The 27,073-nt window shown below is 39.5% G+C and overlaps 1 protein-coding gene and 1 long non-coding RNA gene across 2 annotated transcripts in view; one reads left to right on the top strand and one right to left on the bottom strand.

Annotated features, from left to right (window-relative positions):
- Window positions 1-27,073, bottom strand: part of LOC121377873 — a 221,966-nt gene that overhangs the window by 25,786 nt on the left and 169,107 nt on the right. The gene's annotated exons all lie outside the window — the stretch shown is intronic.
- On the top strand, window positions 6,687-11,918 carry LOC121376951. The gene is made up of 3 exons (XR_005958559.1): window positions 6,687-6,724; window positions 9,189-9,401; window positions 11,617-11,918. It is a non-coding gene; the product is annotated as an uncharacterized LOC121376951 (long non-coding RNA).

The following is a 27,073-nucleotide window of genomic DNA, read 5'->3' as shown; positions in this document are numbered from 1 at the left end:
GGTCAATGTGCATATGGATGGGTATATAAATCTGATAGGTAGATAGATGAACGGACGGGCGGATGGATAGATAGATAGATAGATAGATGAACGGTTGGATGGACGGACGGGCGGATGGATGGATAGATAGATAGATAGATAGATAGGTAGATAGGTAGATAGTTATATGGATAGATGGGTAGATGGATAGATAGATGGATAGATGGATAGATGGATAGATAGATAGACAGATAGATAGATGATAAATAGAATGATACGTTAGGGTGTACCACACAATAGTAGCAAGTCTTTTCCACGTCGCAAGTTGTTTCATTCTATCCACGTGTTGTAAAAACTAAGGGGTGGGGTGGGTATCGTTTCGCTATCTAACTACTCTACTCTTCTTATTTGTAGTGGCTTGTATATGTAGGAAACGAGTGTTGTGTATATTGAGGCAGAGTATTGGTGGCAAGATCATGTTTGCACAGGTCACTAACGGGTTATGACATGCTAGCACCAATTGAGATGACCATGACATGTATGTTATCTATTCAGTCACTGGAATAATGTATGAATTATTCATTTCAATTGTGAAATATTTCTAAGAAAAAATGAAAGTTTAAACTATGACACTTCTTCAAGGATAGTTTGTTTTCTTTCTGCAAACAATTAACACGTGTCTTAATGTTGTGGTACTAAACATTTTATCTCTGTTATAAAACTATAAAATACATTATCAGCTAGTAAACATTATGTTCATAGATGATATTTTACAGCGTACATGTATTATTTTCATTAGTATTTTTTTAAGGTCACATGTAGTGCACTAAAATTACATATTAAAAAAGAGAACTCTATAAGAATGGTTTCTCACACCCACAATAGGCAATGAGTATCAACTTTGAATACAATGTATACAGTTCAATAATTGAATTTTTGTTTCCTGCGAATATGTTCAAATACACAACTACCTGAGAACATGTTGAAAGGAAAACTACAACATTTAATATACGTTCACACCCAGGAACATTCCTGTCCACTTTGATGTTAGGTATACAATGTAGTAATTAGAAGATATCAAGGATAATGACTGATACAATATAACTAAAATTATTTAACATTTTCCGATATAAGGTAGGTGAAATTTTGTTCACCGTACGTCAATCATTCTCATGCGATTTTGACAACGTTAGCTGCTCCCATATGTGAAGCTAATCTTACGCAATATGAACTCTGGCCTCTGACACTGCTGCCTCGGTTTTAATCAAGTATCTTGCTTCGTCCTACTATCCTGAAGACTATACCAGGAGTCAAAAGCGACGTCTGCGAGAAAAGGCGATGGTATTTACACTTGAAGACCGTATACTGTACCGCATAGGACACAATGGAAAGCGAAATAAGGTTTTTATCGGAGAAGAAGTCACAGATCGAATTCAAGTAATAAGCCGCAGGTTACCGGCCTCGGTGGTGTAGTGGTTATGCCATCGGACTTCTGGCTGGTAGGCATCCCACCTGAGGCAATGGGGGATTTCTCATGCCAGTACCGGCTCCAACCCAGAGTGAGTGCACCGCTAGGCTCAATGGGTAAATGTACGGCCACATACACCAAGATTCACCCACTTCACGGGTGCGATTATGGGTGTGTCTCCCGAGTGTATGACCCCACATGGGGGATGATTACCCGGCATGCACTGCAGGTTCCGTGTACCCCGGCTCGGGTGATACCGAAATAGCTCTACTGACAGCAAGCGTAGAGCACGGACCTCTCAAGTAGTCCCATACCGAAATGGAAATACTGCGGCTTCACCATTCATCTCATCATCATCCATGTTTGTAATGTCCAAAAATACCAAAAATGTTTTATTTGTCTCTGTGTTAAATGTTTGTGCCGGGTTTTTTGTTTTTTAAAGAAAAAGAAAAAGAAAAAGAAAAGCTGCAGGTTGCCACCCTTCATCCTGTTCCGGTGAAATAACTGTTTCACCGGTGGGGGGGGGGGGGGGGGGGTGATCTTGTAGGACCCTTTGAGGAGACCTCCGAAGGAAAGCGTTATGCCATCGTCGCAGAAGTATTTGACGAGATGAGTCGAGGTAGGAGTGCTAGAAAACAGATCTGCCGAGAGTATCCATGCCTTTCTATTGGGCTTGGTACACAGATACAGCGCAACAGAGGTCTTGCTGCACGATCAAGGGCGGGAGTTTTGCAATAAACTAGTGCGAGAGTTGTGCGACATCATGGACATGGACCAAGCAATGACATCGGCCTATCATCCTCAGACAAACGGTCTAACAGAACGATTTAATAAAACCATGGTTACTCAACTTATGAAGCTGGGCCCTGTTCCACGAAGCGATCTTAGTGCATAACTACCTTATGTACTTAAGGTGATCGTAGCGCTAAGATCGCTTTGTGGAACGGGGCCCTGGTAAATAATGAGTGCAACGACTGGGATCAGTATATACAAGCCATCGCCTTCTCCTACCGTACAAACCAACAGAGTTCTACACATTATTTGCCATTTGAATTGCTTTATGGTCAGAAGCCGCGACTCCCCATCAACCTAAATACCAGGTAGACGATGCAACCTGTGATGTGGACATGAATGATGTCGGCACCAGAATGAAGCAGCTGGCTGACCTGACCAAGCATCGTGACACCGCCCGGGACAACATCTCAGATTCCCAGAAGAAACAAAAGAAGCAATACGACATTAAGCACAGGGGATCCATATTTGAGGTAATTAATGTATTGTACGCCTTCTAACTTCGTAGACAAGCATTGTGCTGCAATACGTAAATTATACAGTGCCAGCTTGTAACAACTCCATTGTGAATAAAACTAGGCCTAAGGCTTTCTCGAGGTTCAGCCGAAATGATCAATGTTTGCAATGACTACAAATTATTAAATTTAATATATTTTAATCACCAGATTGGAGATCACGTGACTATAGTCAACCGTCGACGAGATACCAGGATGGGAGACAAGCTCGCGTCAAGATTCAAAGGGTCATATACAGTGAAGCAAACTCTGGGGAGAGGACTCTATGTATTGAAGAAGGGTGACGCCGTGCTGAAAACTAAATACAACGCCGTGAATATGAAGAGGTGGAACGAACCTGAAAGTGCAACAAGAACTGTCAGGACAGAAGAGCTGCCACTAAAGTCGTCGGAATAGGTACCGAAATTTAAACTGAACGACAGTGACCGAAGCAACATTCTCAACGGTGCCTCGTTGAACGACAGGAGTGATTGATGTTTGCCACATGCTCATTACAGAGTCTACTAGAATTGAAAAGCAGTCTACACTACTGACGCAGATGGCATTCAAGCCTATGGATATCAGTGTACAAATCTCACATTGTTTTTCCATTACCACTGTTTGACACCCAATAGCCGATGTATGTTTCGTGCTGGGGTGTCGTTAAACATCCATTCATTCAGTGTACAAATCTTTCATGACCATGATCACTGGGTGACTGTTTCTCGGAGTAAGGCGGTAATTCAATTCGCTGACAGCATTCCATCCGATCCCATTATTGACAACATACAACGGCAAATGAAAGACAATTTCAAGTATGGTTTGAATTCAGATGGGTCACTTACAGTGAGAATTCTAGATGTCCAGCCTCAGCCGAATGGGAATGATTGTGGGGTGTTTGCGATTGCTAATGCTTTCTACTTGGCCAGGGATATGTCTCCCTCAGTGGAAATATGCGAAATCACATCTTGAAATGCCTCGAGGATAAGAAGATGCGACCATTCCCAAGTAGTTCGCTCAGGAAGAAGTTTACGGATAAAACAGAGACACGTGTTTGTGATAGGACTTTAGAACATGTCAGTCTAACTTCATATTTTTGTTCTGTTTATTTACTATGTTCTAGTGTTGTACTTGTGTATTTTGGTTTCCCGATGGCTACTTAATTTGGAATAATTTGTTTATGGTTTGATTTGAATGTATGTCATTTGTTGTTTTACGGTACCAAGGGTATCTGAGAAAGTATGGAACTATTAGTTCCTCCATATATATATATATATATATGCACTATCCACCACCCCTCCCCCCTCCCCCATTATAAAATAATTATCTGGCGGCCGCTACTTATTTATAAGGCAAGTGAATTTGGTGTAACGTCATATTCTTCACATTTCAAAACAGAAATGTATTAATAAAAATATTTGATCGGAAGCCGCCATTGACAATTTTGAAAAATGCCTCGTTAAGAATGTATATCAACTTTTTAGTCATGATCTGAGGTCAATTTTCTTATTAAATCTTAAATTCTAGAGGTATACAAAATGACAATAAAATGTTAGTTTGGGTTATTTTTACCGTGCTTTTATATAGTGAAATTGACATGGCGGCCATTTTATAAAATTGCCAACACACGTCATTTTGACAAAAGGTTCCCATTTTTGCATGGGGTCAGGCTGGTTTTTGCCCGAATTAAATAAAAATGTCCGAATATGGATTTCAACTTTTTTTTTTTTTTTTTTTTTTTTTTTTTTTTTAATTATTATTATTGTTTTTTGTTTTTTTCATATTAGCATTACTTTTTGCATGGATTACAACTAACATTGAGGGTAGAATGATGGAAATACATGATAAAAAGTCCTCAGGTTAGCACATTTCCCCCGAATATCTCTATGGTTTTTGCCTGAAATTGACCGACCTCGGTGGCGTCGTGGTTAGGCCATCGGTCTACAGGCTGGTAGTTACTGGGTTCCGATCCCAGTCGAGCCATGGGATTTTTAATACAGACTCCAAACCCAATCCATAACTGGTTCAACAAAGGCCATGGTTTGTGCTATCCTGCCTGTGGGAAGCGCAAATAAAAGATCCCTTGCTGCTAATCGGAAAGAGTAGCCCATGTAATGGCGACAGCGGGTTTCCTCTCAACATCTGTGTGGTCCTTAACCATATGTCTGACGCCATATAACCGTAAATAAAATGTGTTGAGTGCGTCGTTAAATAAAAATATTTCTTTCTTTGCCCGAAATTGAAGACAACTGCTTACATCGATTTCACGCATTGCAACATTCGAATGCTCTAGAATATCCTTGAATAACGCAATCTGTCCTATTTTTAGCGCAAGGATTTCCGATATTGTGACTAGCGTCCTACACAGCTCTTTTGGTTTTGAACTAGAAATATTGGCTCTTTTTTATCTTGTTTAATGCGCAATTCAAAGTATTATTATGTTATTGTTAGGCATTTACATTACGCAATACATTACACAAGAGAGTGTGCATATGTTATTGTGTTACGGTCAGATAACGAACATAATATTACGAACTTTGATCAGGACGTTTTTATCAAGCATTTCACTATAAAATAAACAATAAAAAAAGTATAAATCACATATATAATTATACCAACTCTTTGCCTGTCTCTCTTTGGTTTTCTATGTCTTTCTGTCTCTCAGTTTGTGCCGCTCTCTGCCTCAATCACCCCCCCCCCCTCTCTCTCTCTCTCTCTCTCTCTCTCTCTCTGTCTCTCTCTCTCTCTCTTTGTCTGTCTTTTTCTCTCTGTCTCTCTCGCACACTCTCTTTCTATGTCACTCTCATTCACTCTGCCCCCCCCTCTCTCTCTCTCTCTCTCTCTCTTTCACTATGTCTCTCTCCCCCACTGTGTCTCTTTTACTGTTCCTTCTCTGTCCCCCCCCTCTCTCTCTCTCTCTCTCTCTCTCTCTCTCTCTCTCTCTCTCTCCTCTCTCTCTCTCTCTCTCTCTCTCTCTCTCTCTCTCTCTCTCTCTCTCTCTCTGACTCTTTCAATATGTATCTCTCTCAAACTCTCCGTCTCCTCTCTCACTCGCGTTTATTTGTCTCTCACTCCCCCCCCCCCCCCGACCTCTCACTCCCCTCACTGTTTTTATTCTGCTCCTTTTGCTGTGTTTCTCATCTATACTCTCCCCACAGACATAAATAATCCGTAAAATAAATACACAGATTAGGCTATTCCCCGCTGAGTCACTCTAAGAAACAAATTAATACTGGGGGTTCGCCCCACCGTCCACCCCCACCTCATGTGATCCTTACTAGAATACCCCCTGACAGTTGTCATGCACCCATCGCACGCATCGTGTGACCGACGCACGGACGCACAATCACGTGTGTATGGTGTTCACATTTAGTCACTACACAATCCAGGGCCGTACCCTCCGGGGGGGGCAGGGGGGCAGTTGCCCCCCCCCCCCCCCTGAGAATCTTGTCCTTTTTTTTTTTTATATATCTCCAGTAATAGCATAGAAATGTTTAATCTTTATAGTATGTTAAAAATTATTTATAAAATTTAGTGCCCCCCCCCATGGATTTTGGTCAGGGTACGGCCCTGCAATCAACAACACAACTCACCTTCATGTGATGTTACTAACACCGCCTACAACAAGCAATATCCACATAGCACACTAATGAATAATCATTGTGGAAAGTCGTCATTCTGGTAGCGAGTGGTGGTTTTTTTTAGAATCCATCTAAATTAATATTTCTCTGTAGGTCTATAGACGAATACCATTGCCGAAGAATCTGTCAATAGTGCTGAGACATTGACATTTATGAAATGACAGTAATGCCAACGCGTTACGGGAATACCTTCTTATTTTCGAAAAAACGTTTCTGGTTTCATATATATAGAGTAGGAAATACCCAGTCTATTTATAGTTACCTCAGATATATAAAGAGTACTACACGTGGCAGGCCATGCTACCCCAACCCGGTATAATAGCCCCATGTTAGTGAAGACTATTTTATCAGTAAGTATTACTTTGTTTCCTGAAAAATATTAATACAATTATACTGTATTTATCGTGTAGTATTTTATCATTAGTTTTATTTATTAGTATTATTAATTTTACTATTCTATCCGTTGTATTTTTCTTCTAAATAACAAATTGGACTTAAATTTCTTTTGTTTCTTTCACAAAGTTTGTGCCGTTTCGTTTTCCGGGAGGAGTATTTGAGTCGAACGATCGAATCCACTCAGTGAACCTATTTTTTGTTTTCCCCCTCCCCAACCTGTAAGGTATCAAAGTCCGTGGTATGTGCTGTCATGTGTAACTAAGTGACTAGTCCTACAAAAGATCGATACTTAAAACTGAAGAATGTGTCTGCATCAGTGATTGGGAGGGGGGGGGGGGGGGGCTGACATGAGGTGTGGCGAGTTATAGTTATACTGCTATATGATTTATCTCCCTTGGTGGATACATGCAAAATGCTTTCGTTCCGGGGCGGGTCGTAGAACCGGACTTGCTGGCGTTGTGGTAAAGCCATCGGACATAAGCAGGGCCATAGCTAGGTTTTTTGTTTGGGGCGGGGTGAGGGGAAACTGAGTAGTTAATAGTCTAAAACTCCTTAAATGGTTAAGAAGATAATTTTCTTTAAGTTTCTATATGTTTTTCTGGGGTGGGACAACTGCCCCCCACCCCCACCCCCACCCCCCACACACACACCCGCTAGCTACGGCCCTGGTAGGGCTGGTATGTACAGGGTTCGCAACCCAGTACCGGCTACCACCCAAAGCGGGTTTTAATGACTCAATGGGTAGGTGTAAGGTCACTACACCCTCTTCTCTCTCTCACTAACCACTAACAACTAACCCACTGTCCTGGTCAGACAGCCCAGATAGTTGAGGTGTGTGCCCAGGACAGCGTGCTTGAACCTTATTTGGATATAATCACGAAAATAAGTTGAAATGAAAAGTAAACGGGCCGTAGCCCAGTGGTACATTGTTCACCTGATGCGCAGTCGGTCTAGGGTCGATACTCAATCTAGCCAGTGCACCACGACTGTTGTATATGCTATATATGCTCAGAGACGCGTCTTTAAGGGAGTTTAGTGATGCATTAAAAAATTAATAATATTAATTAAACAAAAAAGAAAAAGAACATTTCAAACGGGCAGTTATAATTTTATTATATATTAATTTTCATTTCAATTGGCATTCCGCCTCATGTCATTTTGGGGGCCCCTAAATGGATTTTCTAGATCCGCCACTGACTAAGGACAGATAATGAAAGAGGAAACCCGCTGAAAAAAAAACAGTATAGTTAAACCAGTTTAAGTTTTTTCACTTTTCTAATTGTTTTTAATAAATTACTAAATTTTTTACTAATTAGTATAGGCGCAATACCATGTTGCATGTAGATTTACACGTTTGACATTTATTATGTGAAATTATGTTTATGCCTATAGGTAATTGTTTTGGCAAATAAATGAATAGAATTGAATTGTAAGTGTTAAAGGGACATGCCCTAGTTTTTAACCACTAAGACATATTGTTGAATACTATAGCCGTTTTTTATAACTGAAATCATATTTTACTTAGATTTTATGGTTTAGATTATCAATTTCCGTACATTCGAATTGTTTTTAAAAACGCACGTGCGTCTGAGAAGTAATAGTTATGAAGTCGAGTTTTAGTGTGGTTTTTTACAGAGTATTTCACCATTTCAAAGTCACAGACTCGTGTTTCACTCAGTTGTAACGTTATCCAAATGTGCTACAGGTTTGTAGATTAACTAAACTTAGTGTTAATTTTCACGGGTTGAAACTAGGGTCTATCCCTTTAACACAGCTAATGATATTACTTACTGATTCCATAAAATGTACATGTCAAGCCAAGGGCAGCTAAAAATTGCTCTCCTTGAACTAGTGTCAGAGGAGTATACGGGAGCGAGTGTGTGTGTGAAGGGGTGGGGGTAATTTTTGGCATGCTTCCATCAGACAACTGTTCAAGCACGCTTGTCGTGGGCACAACGTCTGACTTCACCAGAGTTATGCCCATGACGGGGGGAAGAGGGGGGGGGGCACGGCGGAGCACGGACTGGCCCCCCCCCCCCCCCCCAAAATAATTATAAATAAAAAATATTATTGGTAGTAAATCTTAAAGCAGAGATGAATTGTACTTGCAGAATGCGGGAATTTGTATTTCAGAGGACATCTAGTTTCTAAAATTCTATGGGGGAGCATACCCCCGAACGCCCTAGGAACCTTGCTTTGCGCCCTCAATCTCAGTCAGCCCCTCCCCCTAATGTCTATTTGCTTCCGCCATGCCTGGTGTGGGTGGGGTGCTAAGTGACGAGCGCTACGTAATTTCAAAATAGGGAAGTGGTTTTAGTGTTATAAAAATGATATAGGGCGGGGAATGTAAAAATTACAGCGTTTGTTAAGAAATCATTCAATAGCCCTTAGAGAAATTCTTTGGTTCTTTGCTTTCAGGTGCGAACCTGTTATTTGGGAGTAGTCTCGATCACTGCGATGGCATTCTAAGCATTCCACGCACGTGACAGTGAATGGAGTAGCAGGATGTACATCTGTATAGTGGTCAACTTACTTCACATACTAAAAATAAAACAGGACACAGAGAGCTGACACGCGGCCTGATGGGAAGTGTTCTGTGTATCATTTGACGCGAGTCATCGACACGTAACGGTAATGTCAGAAAGCTAATTATCATGAATTATCAGAGGCCAGTGCCATAGAGATGGAAGGTGGGGGAGGGGTACGGGGGCCATACCCCCAATCAAACCTTTTGTCCTTTTTCTTAAACTATTACTTCTTCTTAAATCATACATATTTACATGTGGTTTAGGGCCGTAGCTGGGATTTTTTGTTGGGGGTGGGGGGGGTGGGGGTGGGGGGGGGGGGGCAACTGAGTAATTAATAGTCTAAAACACCTTAAACGGTTAAGAAAAGAATTTTCTTTAATCGTCTATAAATTTTTTCCGGATCTTTTCCGTGAGGAGAGGGAGGGGGGGGGGGGGGCAACGGGTCAGTTAGCGACCTACGGCCCTGAGGTTGCCCCCCGCCCACCATATAAAATCCTGGCTGCGCCAAGGGGGGAGGGGGACCAGGGGATCAGTCCCCCTACGAAGTATATACCAGCGCCTCTATTGTCTTTCTTTTTAAAATATTTTCATTGGGTTACCTTCATCACGAATCAGGGGCGGGATGTAGCCCAGTGGTAAAGCGCTCGCTCGTTGCGCGGTCGGTGTGGGATCGATCCCCATCGGTGAGCCCATTGGACTATTTCTCAATCCAGCCAGTGCACCACGACTGGTATATCAAAGGCTGTGGTATGTACTACCCTGTCTGTGGGATGGTGCATATAAAATATCCCTTGTTGCTGATTGAAAAGAGTAGCCCATGAAGTGGCGATAGCGGGCTTCCTCTCTCATTATCTGTGTGGTCCTTCACCATATGTTTGGCGCCATATAACTGTAACTAAAATGTGTTGAGTGCGTCGTTAAATAAAACACTTCTTTCTTTAATCCATGTGTCATTTTCCACTTAGTCCCCTCAAATATTTCCTGAATCCTAGGTCTGTTACCTAGTTATATCAGTGGCGTAGCTAGGTTTGTATCATGGGCCGGGGGTGGGGGATGGGGTGCACGTAATTGAACTCTACCCTAAAAAATCATGTTATATGATTGTAAGACGGGGATAATGGATAATATGGAGGGTTAAACGATGTGATACGGTGGGGGGGGGGGGGGGAAGAGTGGGAGGGACACGAGCCCTGTGCCCACATCACTTTGAGCTATTATATATAATTATTATTATTATTATTATTATTATTATGTTTATAATTTTTATGTTAATATTATTATTAATTAGTAGTAGTAGTAGTAGTGGTAGTGGTAGTGGTAGTGGTAGTGGTAGTAGTATTTTACTTCTTGGTCAACTAGTGAGGAAGTGTTAACTGTTCTAGATAAAACAGAACACGAGGAAAAATGATATGCCATTTACGACAATCCAATGTTCCTTGTTTGAATACATTATCTAAATAACACAATGTGACGAGTGACTTCCTGATTTTTGAATCTGACCATAATAAGCGGTGGACAAAACAGGTATTTAACAACCGATAGAGAGAAACCCAGTAGATGCAGTACGATTAGTCATATATATATGATTGTATTGCATATCAAAATATAAAATTTTAAAATTAATAATGGGGATGCGAAAATCAAATATTTTCTGACTAACCATTGGCAACTAGCAACTAACCCTCTGGCGTGAACAGATAGCTCAGATAGCTGAAGTATGTGCCAAGGGAAAGAGCGCTTAACCTTTAATCGAATATAAACACGAAAAAAAACCCCAGATTTAAATTAATACATACGCCCATATATCAATATATTAATTATATGAATTTAAAAACAAAGACACCAGATTGGTGCCAATGAATTTCATCCTGTTTCTGGTAAAGTAATAGTCAACTATCAGACTGCGACATTCAGACATGTTTTTAATATGCAAATTACGTGTTATCACGAGTAGGTACGTCCGAGCAGTATACTAATACCAGTATTAGACATGGCAACAAGACGTTTTGACGTTAAACGCAGCTTTATAGGTAATGACGTTATACAAATATGAATTTCTAATGTCAGTTGAGTCTAATGACGTCACAATTAAATACATGTAGCCTACTATAAAAACACAATTTTAAAAATGTATTTTATTTTTCACCTTTTCTGCGCATTTGAATTGATTCAAGTCTTCTTTCCTTGACACAAATTAGTCATTTTATCATTCTAATACACGGACTAAACAAACAGCTGTTTGATACCAAACGATATGACTACTAGTTTTCCTAAATTTGCCAAATTCTTTTAATCGCATTTTGCTCTGTATGTTTTAGTTCGCCAAATCGACCAGGAGAAGAAATTTAAACGTCTTTGTTTCATGGCTAAGAGAAACACCGAAGAATCACACAACAGCAGAAATTCGTTGACAAACGTGACAACGAACGGCCATATTCCAACCGAAGCGGACAACATCAGACGGCGGTACAGCACGTACCAGGGTTGGAATGGCGAGAAATCCTCCCTACAGTTAGCTATATCCGGATTCAAGTACACCGGAAATGACGACAAAGTCGTATGTGAAACGTGCGGCCTACAACTGTACAACTGGCTCGAGTCGTATGACGTGATCGAAGTACACCGGATACACTCACACGGACTGCGGCATACATTAGGAAATGGTTCGGTCAGGAAATCCAACCGGCGCCCCCCAGAGAGTGGGGAATGGGGTGGAGTCTAGCCCCCCTCCGAAATACCCGTCGTATAGGAGCTATCAGGTCCGACTGTCCAGCTACACTTGGTGGCCCATAAAACGCGACCACCAGAGTCCCCCGCGCATGGCTGCAGAAGGTTTCTTTTACGTGGGGAATTCCGACAGAGCTCGGTGTTTTCAGTGCGGGATAACTCTCAGAGATTGGGACGACGAAGACTGTCCATTGGACGCTCATGTCACGTGGTCTCCCGATTGTGTATTTGCTCAAGCGAGAAAACGTGAACATCCGGAAACAAATTCGCTTCTTTCAACATACGAAGTTCCAGAGAATCTGGATAGAAATGGATTGAGTAATGGAATTGTTTATACCGGAAAGGAAAAGCTAACAGAGGAAAAGAAAAAAGAAGAAACGAAAACTGATGAAAAGTTATTTACTGAAAGCACCAGCCGCGGAAAACAAAACACAGAAGAAGACGTTTCAGCAGATAGAAGTGGCGTAGGCGCTGTTGGGGGTCTGGCTAGTAATGGTGACGTAACATCCGGAAATCGTAGCGCCATGATAGAGGCTGTATTGGAGTTCGGCTGTAGCATCGGAAACATTGAAAAGGCGATGGAGGATGAACGTAAGAAAACCGGAAGAGACTTTCCAGATGCGCAGTCGCTGTTTCTAGCAGTGATGGACATTGAAGATAATCTCAACTAGGCCGATCAACGACAAATCAGTGTTTGTGGTACAAAACACAAAAAACAATATGCTTATATTTTCAGTATTATCTTTAGTCTGTGAATGTTTTATGATGTTCTGAGAGAGAGAGAGAGATAAATAAAATAAAATAAAATAAATAAATCCATGCATACATATATATTTTGTGCAGGTCTTATACATATATACTGAACAAAAAAAGAAACTTCCGATTTGTACATATAGTATTTGTTGTGTTAAAGAATTCGTTGTGTAATTAAGTTATATAGGTAGTATTAACCTTGAGCTGTATTATCAGGATTCATGAATTTTATCGATTATTTTTGCACTGTTAATCGTCGACAACGTGAAATTCAATTTGCACGTGCATGTAGTATTCGGTCAATTTGTTTTACTTGTCTTACTGACATTGGTGTCAATTGAACGAAAACGCTTCAAAATTTGTAAAACAATTAACGTTTTTTACATTGTAGCATTTTTAGTATGCCAAGAATACCCAATAATTTACGCGAACGGGCGATTGGCATGCTTGATGCTGGCATGTCGACAGAAGACGTTGCAAGGCATGTTGGGAGTTCTAGTCGAGCGATACGAAATCTTCGTGTAAGATTTCGAACGACAGGAAGCACCAACGACTTGCCACGTCGTGGACGTCCGCGTGTTACAACGCGTGGTCAAGACCGCTATATCATGAACACGCATTTGCGCGATCGATTCCAAACTGCCACTGCTACTGCTGCTAACACACCTGGGCTTCATAATAACCAAATCAGTGGGCAAACTGTTTCTAATGGGCTGCGGGAGAACGTTTACATGCACGACGTCCTTACGTCGGATGCGTTTTAACGCAACGTCATCGTCTAAATCGTCTTAATTGGGCACGTGTACACACTCGTTGGATACGGCGAGGCTGGAATACCGTTCTTTTTTCGGATGAATCCAGATTTTCTTTACAACGTGGTGATGGCAGGGTGCGCGTCTACCGTAGGAAAAATGAACGCTATGCTTCCTGTTGTGTTCTTGAACGAGATCGTTTCGGGGGTGGGGGTTCTGTCATGGTCTGGGCAGCCATTGCCCATGGTTATCGTTCACCACTAGTCGTCATTGATGGCAATTTAAATGCTCAACGTTACCGCGATGACCTTCTCGCTCATCACGTCATTCCTCTGTTCCATAACAAGCCAACATCTCGATTTTTCAGCATGATAATGCCACCTCTCATACAGCTAGAGACACTGTAAATAACATTGATTTCATTGACGACGGGCCCGCTAAAAGTCCTGATCTCAACCCCATCGAGCATGTCTGGGATAGTCTGGACAGACGATTGAGGCGTCGTCCCAACCCACCCGCTAACGTCAACGAACTTCGTCAAGCGCTCATTCAGGAATGGAACAATATTCCACAGGCAGAAATCAACACTTTAGTCAATTCTATGCGCCTGCGATGCACTGCAGTGGTCAATTCAAGAGGTGGTCCTACCCGTTATTAAGTGTGTTCTTTTTTTAACCCCTACCACACTTGGTAAAAATTTCTCCCAGTTTCTGTTAACCTATGGCCATGATTTTTGCACCAAACGATGCATCATGGAACACTCTTTAAACGCATATATAACAATTATTCCCCCGGTTTGCTTTCATCAAGTTATGTTCAAGCAAAGTTAGCGGAAGTTTCTTATTTTGTTCAGTATACATGTATGTATATTTATGTGCTTAGAAATCTATTTTTATACATTATACTGTTTATAGCATTATTTAAAGAAAATTGCCATCTTATCTGACAACACCGTGTTGTGTGTTTCCTGGTGCTCGATAGACGTGAATATATGGTGAAAAATTTAGTAACCGCCCCCCCCCCCCCCCCCAAAAAAAAAAAAGCCCAAACAAAAACAAAACAAAACAACCAAACAAACCCCACAACAACAACAAAAAACAAACAAACAAAAAACGAAAAGGAAAAACAACGAAGAGAGACCACCACCAACCTCCCACAAAAAAAGAAAAGAAAAAAAAAGAAGACAAAACAAAAAACCACCACCACCACCAACAACAAACAACAATAACAAAGAAAGATAAAAAAAAAAATCCCGACCTACTCTACCTATTTTGGACACGTTCCCGGGAATACACACGTTTTTAGGCCACACATTTATCAGCTTAATACATGTATAATCCGGAGATTTCCAAATCGTTTATAGTTGAATACCGAAAATCGTATACAACATAGAACAATGAAATGCTGCACAAAATCATCTTAATATGTTGTCTATTATCAGTAACATTTCCACTGCGATATGAATTACATTACATTGTGGCATGATTCAAAATATGATATAAAAAATACCATACCATTAGCAGTCTTTCTGTCAGAAATAAATTTTTGGGTATGGCGCTATGAAATTAAATGCAAACATAGTCAGAGGATGGTATGGGGGAATATGGGTTAAGTTTAGAGTTAGGATTAAGAAAATCATACAGTAATGTTAAGAGTAATTAATGTTGTCAAAAAGTTAATTTAAAAAATATAATCTGCAAAAATATTTGGGTATGGCGCAATACCAGTTTTACCCTCTGGCAGAAACCCTGCATTAAGGGACATTCCCGAGTTTGCGGCATTGTAAGATGTTTCCGAGTAATAAAATATTTCTATGATTAAACTTACATATTAAATATATTTTCTTGTTTAGAATATCAGTGTCTATATATTCAAGGTGTTTCTGGTCGTCTTAATATTTGTAAGAAGCCCACACTGGATTTTATCTTCAAATAATTTCGTACGTATGAAAAAAATGTTTTTGGAAATAAAATGCAATTTAACCTAGTACAAATATTACAACGATCAGAAACACGTTTAATATACAGCCACTAATATTTTATGCAGAAAAATATATTTGATATGTGATTACAGTCGTCAAAAAGTCTTTGTTAGCCGATAACATCTTAAACATTGCAGCAAACTCAGGAATATCCCTTTAGATAGGTAGGTAGCTAGTTTAACGTGCTCATAATCTACTAGGATCACAATCACTCCGATCAGATCGTGGGCCTGACTCGGGACAGGAATATCATACCATTAAGAAGATATTAATTCTGTACTGTATGCACACGAAGAATAACCGGTTACTGTCTTAAAAGGGACATTCCTGAGTTTGCTGCAATGCTTGGAGGAATAACAATAATAAAAGTAATAATAAAAGAGAATTTTATCATTATTATTATTATTATTATTTATTTATTTATTTTTATTTTTATTGTTTTTGGTGGGATTTTTTTTTTTTGGGGGGGGGGGGGGTTGACATTACAAACATGGATGATGATGATAAGATGAATGATGAAGCCGTAAGCGGGTGCTCTAGCTCCTCTAATAATTTTGAATAAAAAAATATTAGTAGTAATCAGTTTTAAAGCAGAGATGAATTTTACTTGTAGAATGCAGGAAACTGCATTTAAGGGCATCACGTTTTAAAAAAAATTCTGGGAGCATACCCCTTGAACCTCCTAGAAACGTTGCTTTGCGCCCTCGATCTGAGTCAGCCCCACCAATGTCTATTTGCTTCCGCCGTGCCTGCGTTGGGTCAGAGAAAACTACCCGCCCCTAGTAAATGTTTTAGTCATTAAATGTGTTACCCATTAAATGTTTTACTCATCAAGAGTTTTACCCATTAAATGGTTTACCATTAAATGTTTTACCCATTAAATGGTTACCATTAAAAGTTTTACCCATTAAATGTTTTACCCATTAAATGGTTTACCATTAAATGTTTTACCCATTAAATGGTTACCATTAAATGTTTTACCCATTAAATGGTTTACCATTAAATGTTTTACCCATTACATATTTTACCCATTAAATGGTTACCATTAAATGTTTTACCAATTAAATGGTGAACCATTAAATGTTTTACCTATTAAATAGATACAATTAAATGTTTTATGCATTAAATGTGTAAACCTCAACCGCGAAGTGGTGTTATTATTTATGCTATGCTGATGATATGGCTTGATAATACTATGCTTATGAATATGTTATGCTCCTGGATGGAGCCTCTTGTTAAATTAGCATGTATGATGAATGACCGTTATATTGTTTATCAAGAATGTTTCTTATGTATTTTATTGTAAATGCATGTATGTATATTACGTATTTTATTCCTGTATCTTTTGCTATTAATAATGTGATTTTTAGTCTCCCATAACGCCATAATAATAATGTTTAATAATAATGCTTCGTATGTATTTTACTGTGTATATATTGGTTGAGACTTTAATAAAAAATAGATGTCTGTCTCTCTGTCTGTCTCTGTGTAATATGTACAATGTGTAAGGCTACAACAGTACAATAAATTCTTCTTCTCCTTGTTACTATTGTTTTTGTGGTATTAACGTATTCATTTCCCCCTATCAACTGCATCATACTATTACTATTACTAATGCGAGACGCCGTTAGACATTTTAGTAAAATGAAAAATATGGTACATAAACTTAAATCTGAACGACAAAACCATTATCATTGGTCAAAACCGTATCTCTGCACAACGCAGAGTCGAATGGACATTTGGCTAAATAGTGATGGATTCCATCAATCTAAATCTATCCTTTTGACTGCCACAGTTTGTTTTCTTTAATGACCCCACCAGAGCACATTGATCTATGAACGACCGGCTATTGGATGTAAAACATATGCAGTGGCAGATCCAAGGGGGTCCAGGGATCCGGAAAATAGAGCACAAAAATCCCGATAAAGGTCGGTTTTGACATTATCAACAAGGAATCTTTTTTATATGCACTTTTCCCCCAGACAGGACATACCACTACCTTTGATATATCGGTTGTGTGACACTGGATGGGACGGGAAAAATAACAATTATAGAATGACTCCACAGGCGTGATTCAGATATTGTACATGGTATTTGAGCAGTATATATTATATACTATGGAAAAAAAAACATTTAGCAGTTTGGTAGTACTGTATCGGACAGATCTACAATGTAATATTTTACGTTTGTGGTGGAAAGTTAGTTTGTTTTGTTTAACGACACTACTAGAGCACATTGATTTATTAACCATCGGTTATTAGATGTCAAACTTTTGGTAATTCTGATACGTAGTCATGAGAGGAAACCCGCTACATTTTTCATAATTATGCAAGGGATCATTTACATGCACTTTCCCACAGACAGGAAAACACACGTATATCACGGACTTTGACCAATAGTGGTTCACTGGTTAAACATTTGCGGTGGAATGAATTTTACAAATATTTTGATGTAGATATAATTTACTTTAACGTATGAGCAGAAACACAAAACAACTGCCGGTGTCACGATATAGAATCGCCCCTTCAAACTTTTCTCCACCGGCGAATCTATTTCGAAATAGAACCTCCCTCCTTGACATAGAATCACCCTGACCCACGAAATAAAACCTCCCCTTAAAATGTTCAACGATTTTACTCATTATTAGTTATTCTGTCACTCGATGGACAATGTTGAAGTAAATTATTGTTAAATGGTGGTGGACTAAGGGAACATAAACATATTTAAATCACCTGTTCTGATAAATACACGTGTGCATGCCACACACACACACACACACACACGCACACACGCACGCACGCACGCACGCATGCACGCGCGCGCCCATAGTAAAAAAAAGTAAAGTTTCTTTTATTTAACGACGCCACTAAAGCACATTGATTTTATATCTTATCATCGGCTATTGGACGTCAAACATATGATCATTCTGACACTGTTTTTTTAGAGGACCCGCTGTCGCCACATAGGCTACTCTTTGATGACAGGCAGCAAGGGATCTTTTATTTGCGCTTCCAACAGGCAGGATAGCACAAACCATGGCCTTTGTTGAACCAGTTATGGATCACTGGTTGGTGCAAATGGTTTACACCTACACATTGAGCCTTGCGGAGCACTCACTCAGGGTTTGGAGTCGGTATCTGGATTAAAAATCCCATGTCTCGACCGGGATCCGAACCCAGTACTTACCAGCCTGTAGACCGATGTCCTAACCACAACGCCACTGAGGCCGGTGCGCGCGTATATACACACATGCTACGGACACACCGACAGTGTGGCAGACGCACAGATAAACACACGCACATATAAACGCACACACAACACACGCAGGTACACTTACAGACACACATAGAGAAACAGACACGCACGCACACCTACACACACACACACATACACACACACACACACACACACGTTAGATGAATGGACAAAGAAAGGATGAATGGGTACATATGGATGGGTATATAAATCTGATGGATAGATAGATGGACGGTTTGATGGACTGATAGATAGATAGATAGATAGATAGATAGATAGATAATAAGTAGAATGATACATAATAGTAGTAAGTCTTTTCCACGTTGCAAGTTGTTTCATTCATACCGGGAGAAATCTATCCACGTATCGTAAAAACTAAGGAATGGGGTAGGTATCGTATCGCTATATAACTACTGTACTGTATTGATGTAGCTGCTACATGTTGGGGGATAGTTAATTTCGCTCTCTAGTTACTATACTCTTCTTATTTGTAGCGGCTTGTATATGTAGGAAGCGAGTGTTGTGTATATCGAGGAAGATTATTTGTGGCAAGATCATGTTTGCAAAAATCACTAACGGGTTATAACATGCTAGCCCCATTTGAGATGATCATGACATGTACGTTATCTAACTTCAGTTACTGGAATAATGTGTGAATTATTCATTTCAGTTCTTAAATATTTGTAACAAAAAATAATGAAAGTTTAAACTATGACACTTCCTCAAGGATAGTACTAAACATTTTATATCTGTTATAAAACTATAAAATACATTACCAGCTAGTAAAAATGATGTTCTTAGATGATATTTTACAGCGTACATGTCTAAGCATAATTTCATTATTATTGTTTAAGGTTGTATGTAGTGCACTAAAAGTACATATTAAAAAGAGAACTCTATAAGAATGGGTTCTCACACCCACAGTAGGAAATGAGTATTACATTTGAATACAATGTATAAAGTTTAATAATTGAATCTTTGTTTTCTGCGAATATGTTCCAATACACAACTATCTGAGAACATGTTGAAAGGAAAACTACACCATTTAATATACCTTCACACCCAGGAACATATCTGTCCACTTTGAGGTTAGGTATACAATGTAGTAATTAAAAGATGTCAAGGATAATGACTGATACAATGTAACTATTTAACATTTTCCAATATAAGGTAGGTGAAATTGTGTTCACCGTACGTCACTCATTCTCATGCGATTTTGACAACGTGAGCTGCTGCTGTATATGAAGCTAATCTTACGCAATATGAACTCCACTGCCTCGGTTTTAATCAACCATCATGCTTCGTTCTACTATCCAGAAGACTATACCAAGAGTCAAAAGCGACGTCTGCGAGAAAAGGCGAAGGTATTGACACTTGAATACCGTACGCTGTACCACATAGGATACAATGAAAAGCGACAGAAAGTTGTTATCGGAGAAGAAGATAAAATTACCTTAATGCATATTTCGCGACACCGGTCTGTCGGGCTGATAAGAAGAACTATCTTTCAGCCCAAGATGATTTTGAACGCTAAAAGCATTTTCAACCATTTTCGACTGAGTGAAGCACAAAGAAACAACAGCATTGGTCGTTTACAAGCAGGCGAATCCAGGCCGGCCATAGCAAGGACGTTCCATGTATTCTCTAGCGCCATATCGAGATTGTGGTACAGGTTCCAGCAACATCAGCCAACACGTGGCCTTGCCAATCCAGGTAGATCACATGTATCTCTGTGGTCCAGGACCGCTACATACGGGCCATTCATCTACAGCAATGGACCACCACGACAACCTATATTGCTTCCGCAATACCAGGTTTGTGTAGGATATAGTCCCGGAGACAGGCAAGAAACTCAGAAGCAAATATCAAGGCATGGGTATAAATACGAATACAGAACTATATTTAACGTGTTTTTATTGCTTATTTTATTTTCTGAATTTTTATTTCTTTGTATATGTATTTAGTTATTATCCACCGCAAGGCGATTTGCGCGGGATAGTAAAATGTGTACTCCTCTCCGACCGTACGTTCGTGTGCACGTCTGTCCGAGAGAGTTTCTGGAACAAAACTCCAAAACAAACTTCACGAAACTGTGTACATCTACGAATCCAGTGGTCTAGTAGTTTTCGTTTTTGATATTGCGTTTTTCTTTTACCATGGACACAGTTAGCCAGAATGACCAAATCCACGGTTTCCGAAGAATAACTTCAAACCTATTCATGAAACAATCACGAAATTTTGTACAGATAGTAATCTAGGTGTCTACTAGATATTTTTGCTATGATGGATTTTTAAATTGTTGTTATACTGTTTCGGATACCATGAAAACAAAAACAGACACATTTTCTGTTTCATGTACTGTTTCCGGAGTACAACTCCAACACCGTTCAAAATAACTGCTCGAACTTTATACACGAGTTGCAAGATGCATTTTACACGATACACGAATGTAGTATTCTATTTCTTACATATCTATTTCTTACATAGCTTTATATCAAATTTAAAAGTTTTATTCAACTAAAACGTATTTACGACGCTTGCTCTTGCAGTTAACTTAAGCACCGTAAAGCCATCAGTTTCATCTTAACTTATACACCAGAGAGCAATCAATTTCGATCATGCTTATTTCATTGGATGGTATAAATGTTGCGACTGGGTTATCACCGATGAAAACCAATCACCAATCTCATAACTCAACATTGATCTATAGCTGGTGATCTCTAACATGTGAAATAAATACATTATTTTGTAAATGAATACATAACGTACACGCCGTAAACCCAGTTGATATGTTGGTTTATTAACCTGCTTAATATATAGAGATTACTATACGAGCCTGTGTGTCGTACTGATTTTACGAAACGAGTGTCAAGAATTTTGTATTGCCCAAGCGAGAGCGAGGGAAATACACGAAACCTGGTACGAGTTTTGTAAAATCAGTACGACTCACACGCGAATGTAATAATTTCTTTATTATCCATATCATTATGTTTGTTTTCTTTATGAATAACAAGACCCAACTCAAAATGTTTCAGCCAAAACTAGAACGAGACAACGGAATGATGTCATATTTCAAATGCACAGTCTGAGGTAGGACCTGAGAAGCAACGTCATGATATGACGTGATTCCCAAAATTACGTCATTACACTTGTTATTACACGTGTGCTTCGTGTGATTATTATTAACTCGGTTATGTTGAACCACATGGATACTTAACTTATTTCTGCCAATGGGTCATTTATTTACAAGCCAACAAGACCTGTGTACCTGTATCGTTTTGATAAGATTTGGTTAAATTGCACGATATAAACTGCATATGTGCACATCGTGATGGCACTCGACTTTATTTATGGTTGTATTCATTAAAACAACAATCATTTGTATTATATCAAAGCAGTATTTGGCCATTCCAATCATTTATATTATATCAAAGCAGTATTTGACCATTTCAATCATGTGTATTATATCAAAGTAGTATTTAACCATTCCAATCATTTGTATTATATCGAAGTAGTATTTGACCATTCCAATCATTTGCATTATATCAAAGTAGTATTTGACCATTCCAATCATTTGCATTATATCAAAGTAGTATTTGACCATTCCAATCATTTGCATTATATCAAAGTAGTATTTGACCATTCCAAGCATTTGTATTATATCAAAGTAGTATTTGACCAATCCAATCATTTATACTATATCAAAGTAATAATTGATGAATCCAATGATTTTTATTTTAATAAAGTAGTATTTGAAAAGTTCAATCATTTATGTTATATCAAAGTAGTATTTGACCATTCCAATCATTTGTGTTATATCAAAGTAGTATTTGACCAATCCAATCATTTATATTATATCAAAGTAATAATTGATCCACGGGTGCAGCCTCTGTGTACCTCCCTGCTCCCACCTGACATCCTCGCTAACAAAGCTGGTCTGACCCACACACACACACCACACACACACACACAACACACACAGAGCACAACAGACAGAGAGAGAGAGAGAGAGAGAGAGAGAGAGAGAGAGAGAGAGAGAGAGAGAGAGAGAGGGAGAGAGAGAGAGAGAGAGAGAGAGAGAGAGAAATTCTGTCCTGCTAGTAGCAAAATGTAGCGGAATTCCTTTGAAAACTAGGTGTCAGAATTACCAAATATTTAGCATCCAATAGCCGATGATCAACTAATGTGCTCAAGTGGTGTTGTTAAACAAAATACACTTTATAGTTTTCAAATGTGTGACATTCATTAATCTACAGTGGCCCAGTAATAAATTGTTCTCTTGATGCGCGGTCGATCTAGCATCAATCCCCGTCGGTGGGCCCATTGGGCTATTTCTCTTTCCAGCCAGTGCATCACAACCGCGGTATGTACTATCTTGTTTGTGTGATGTTGCATGCAAATGATCCCATGCTACTAATGGGAAAATATAGCGGATTTCTATATGTCAAAATTACCAAATACTATTTGATATTCATTGCTTTAGTAGAGGTGTCGTTAAACATAACAAACTTCTTCTTTAGTTCAATAATCGACGATTATTTAATGCCTTTTTCATTTCTTTCTTTTTTAATAACATTTGCTAAATACATTTACATTTCTTGTCTGTAGAGTGTGAAACTTATGGCATGTCCTTCACGGTGACTCAAGGAGAGGCAAGTCTTTCACGGTGACTCAAGGAGAGAGGCAAGTCCTTCACAGTGAGTCAATGAGAGGCAAGTCCTTAACAGTGAGTCGAGGAGAGGCACGTCCTTCACAGTGAGTCGAGGAGTGGCAAATCCTTCACAGTGAGTCGAGGAGAGGCAAGTCCTTCACAGTGAGTCGAGGAGAGGAAAGTCCTTCACAGTAGGTCAAGGAGAGGCAAGTCCTTCACAGTGAGTCGAGGAGAGGCAAGTCATTCACAGTGAGTCAGGAAGAGGCACGTCCTTCACAGTGAGTCGAGGAGAGGCACGTCCTTCACAGTGAGTCGAGGAGAGGCAAGTCCTTCACAGTGAGTGGAGGAGAGGCAAGTCCTTCACAGTGAGTCAATGAGAGGCAAGTCCTTCACAGTGAGTCGAGGAAAGGGCAACTCTTATCATATAAAGATACCTCAACTAATATATCCACTTTTATCGTAGCTGTTACACTATGAGGAGACTTTGGATTTTATTTTCTACCGGAAAATCTCCTGTGACTTATATTGACAGATAATGCATCTGCTAAATCCAAGGTAAAGTTTGAAAGTCTAAAATTTTCTTTTATTTCAGCGCATTTAGCAAATTGCTAAACAGTTTGTCTTAGTATAGTTTTGTCTTAACAAGTTTAACTGTACTCTAAATTGAAGTACATTAAGCGTAGGGTATGTACTGTACTGTCGATGTGAAAGTCAATGTAAAAGATACCTTGCTGCTTTAATTGTAGGAATATCGACAACGACTCATTCATATCTCTCTCTCTCTCTCTCTCTCTCTCTCTCTCTCTCTCTCTCTCTCTCTCTCTCTCTCTCTCTCTCTCTCTCTCTCTCTCTTAAAAAAAACAAAAGAAAAAAAGAAAGAAAAAAAACCCCACATTTTTTGTATTTCTGTATTATCAAATATTTAAATATTAATCGGCGAAATACAACATTATTATTTTAATGCAGATCAATAAATCTATCTGATATAGGCTATCTTACTCGTATATCTCGAAGGAACACGATACAGTTTAAATAGTCCAGCGATCCATTATGATAGTTTTAATAATTCACGGGCGTCTGCCATGCCAGATATATGTAGAAATGACGATACAGTTTAAATAGTCCAGCGAATCATAATGATAGTTTTAACAATTCACGGCCGTCTGTCATGCCAAATGTATATAGAAATGTTTCAGATGTGTTTACCTACATCCATGACGTTCAAACGTTTTCCTCTGTGTATGTAGGGCATTGTTTGTGCAGTGAAACTTTGTTATCTCGATGTTGAAAACGTTAGAGTTCGTTCAAAAACACCACTTTTGGGTTTTTTTTTTATCATCGACTATTGGATGCCAAACAGTTGATAATTCTGACATATAGTCTTCAGATGAAAACTGCTATGTTTTCCCATTAGGAGCAAGGGATCTTCTCGAATCAAATATATAACGTTTGATGGACAATAACATTTTGCATGTTGTTGTCGGTGAAAATTATACTGTGGGACAATTTCTCTACCTCAAGATATCAGTAATGCGAGATAAACGTAATGATTGTAAAAAGTATACCATGGGACAATTTCTCAACTCGATATAGCAGTAGTTTGAGATAAACATAATGACTGTGAAACGTATGCCATGAGACAATTCTCGACTTCGAGATAAACGTACTGGTTGTGAAAATTATATCATGGGACAATTTCTCGACCTACAATTACGAGATAACAGAGTACAAGATAACGACGTTTGACAATAGTTTAATTTGTTATCATTTACATCCGTGTGTTGTCAGAGCCTTACCTAAAAGGGTTGGGTAACCGATAGGGGCCGAGGCAATTCAATCCCACGATTATTATACGAGAGAGAGAGAGAGAGAGAGAGAGAGAGAGAGAGAGAGAGAGAGAGAGAGAGAGAGAGAGAGAGAGAGAGAGAGAGAGAGAGAGAGAGAGAGAGAGAGACAGACAGAGAGACAGAGAGAGAGAGAGAGAGAGAGAGAGAGAGAGAGAGAGAGGGGGAGAGAGAGAGAGATGGGGGGGGGAGACCTGTCTTACTGTGGCTTGATGTCTAGGATAGGCTATTTCTCGTTCCAGCCAGTGCACTACGACTGGTATATCAAAGGCCGTGGTATGTATTATCATGTCTGTGGGATGGTGCTTATAAAAGACCCCTTGCTACTAATGGAACAATGTAGCGGGTTTCCTCTCTAATATTTCTCGTTCCAGCCAGTGCACTACGACTGGTATATCAAAGGCCGTGGTATGTATTATCATGTCTGTGGGATGGTGCTTATAAAAGACCCCTTGCTACTAATGGAACAATGTAGCGGGTTTCCTCTCTAATATTTCTCGTTCCAGCCAGTGCACTACGACTGGTATATCAAAGGCCGTGGTATGTATTATCATGTCTGTGGGATGGTGCTTATANTCTGTGGTTGGTGCTTTAAAGACCCCTTGCTACTAATGGAACAATGTAGCGGGTTTCCTCTCTAAGACTGTATTTCAGAATTACCGAATGTTTGACATCCAATAGCCGATGATTAATAAATCAATGTGCTCTAGTGGTGTCGTTAAACAAAACAAACGTTTATTCATTAAAACAGCAATCATTTGTATAGTATCAAAGTAGTATTTGACCAATCCAATAATTGTATTATATCAAGTAGCATTTGACCAGTCCAGTCGTTTGTATTATATCAAAGTAGTATTTGACCAGTCCAATCGTTTGTGTTATATCAAACAAGTATTTAACAAGCATTAAGGAGTTTTTAAAAATCCCAGTCTGTCTGTATCCGACCTCTATGGCTAAGCTATCGATTTAAATTATGGTTGGTACTGGGTTCAAACCCTGGTACAGGCCCTCACCATCCTGAGTCTTACCGGCGTAAGATAACTACACCGACGTCTCACTCACTAACCCACTGTCGTGAACAGAGAGCCCAGATAGCTGAGGTGTCTGCCCAGGGCAGCACGCTTGAACCGTAACTGATTATAGGCTTCAAATTCAACTGAAATGAAATCAAATGAAACCTCTCTATTGTCAGTTCAACCCGTTTCAAGATCCGAAGATGAGAGTTCAGACTGCGGTCAGTGCACGTCACCATGACAACAGAATACCGACTACAAGTCGTGCAGGTGTAAGCTCTCTGTCTGTCTGTCTGTATGTCTCTCTCTCTCTCTCTCTCTCTCTCTCTCTCTCTCTCTCTCTCTCTCTCTCTCTCTCTCTCTCTCTCTCTGTGTGTGTGTGTAGGTATGTGTGTGTGTGTATGTGTGTGTGTAGGTATGTGTGTGTGTGTTTATGTGCGTATATATAGGTGTGCGTGTGTGTGTGTGTGTGTGTGTGTGTGTGCGTGTGCATGCGCATGCGCGTATATATAAGCGTGTGTAAGTGTGTGTGTGTGCATGCGCGTATATATAGGTGTGTGTGTGTGTGTGTTGTGTGTGTGTGTGTGTGTGTGTGTGTGTGTATGTGTGTGTGTGTGTGTGTTGATATATATATATATATATAATGTAGACATGGATACGCGTATGAAGGGTTCCGAAGGTCATGGTAAGTCATGGTGAGAAATGGTCTTTTATATGTACCATCCCAGATAGAGTAGCACATACATCGGCCTATGATATACCAGTCGTTGTGCACTGACTGGAACGCGAAATGGTCCAA

The sequence above is a fragment of the Gigantopelta aegis genome, chromosome 7, assembly GCF_016097555.1.
Source record: "Gigantopelta aegis isolate Gae_Host chromosome 7, Gae_host_genome, whole genome shotgun sequence".
Classification (NCBI taxonomy): domain Eukaryota; kingdom Metazoa; phylum Mollusca; class Gastropoda; order Neomphalida; family Peltospiridae; genus Gigantopelta; species Gigantopelta aegis.
The sequence above is the reverse complement of the archived record's forward strand: the minus strand, read 5'-3'. Positions and strand labels throughout refer to the sequence as shown.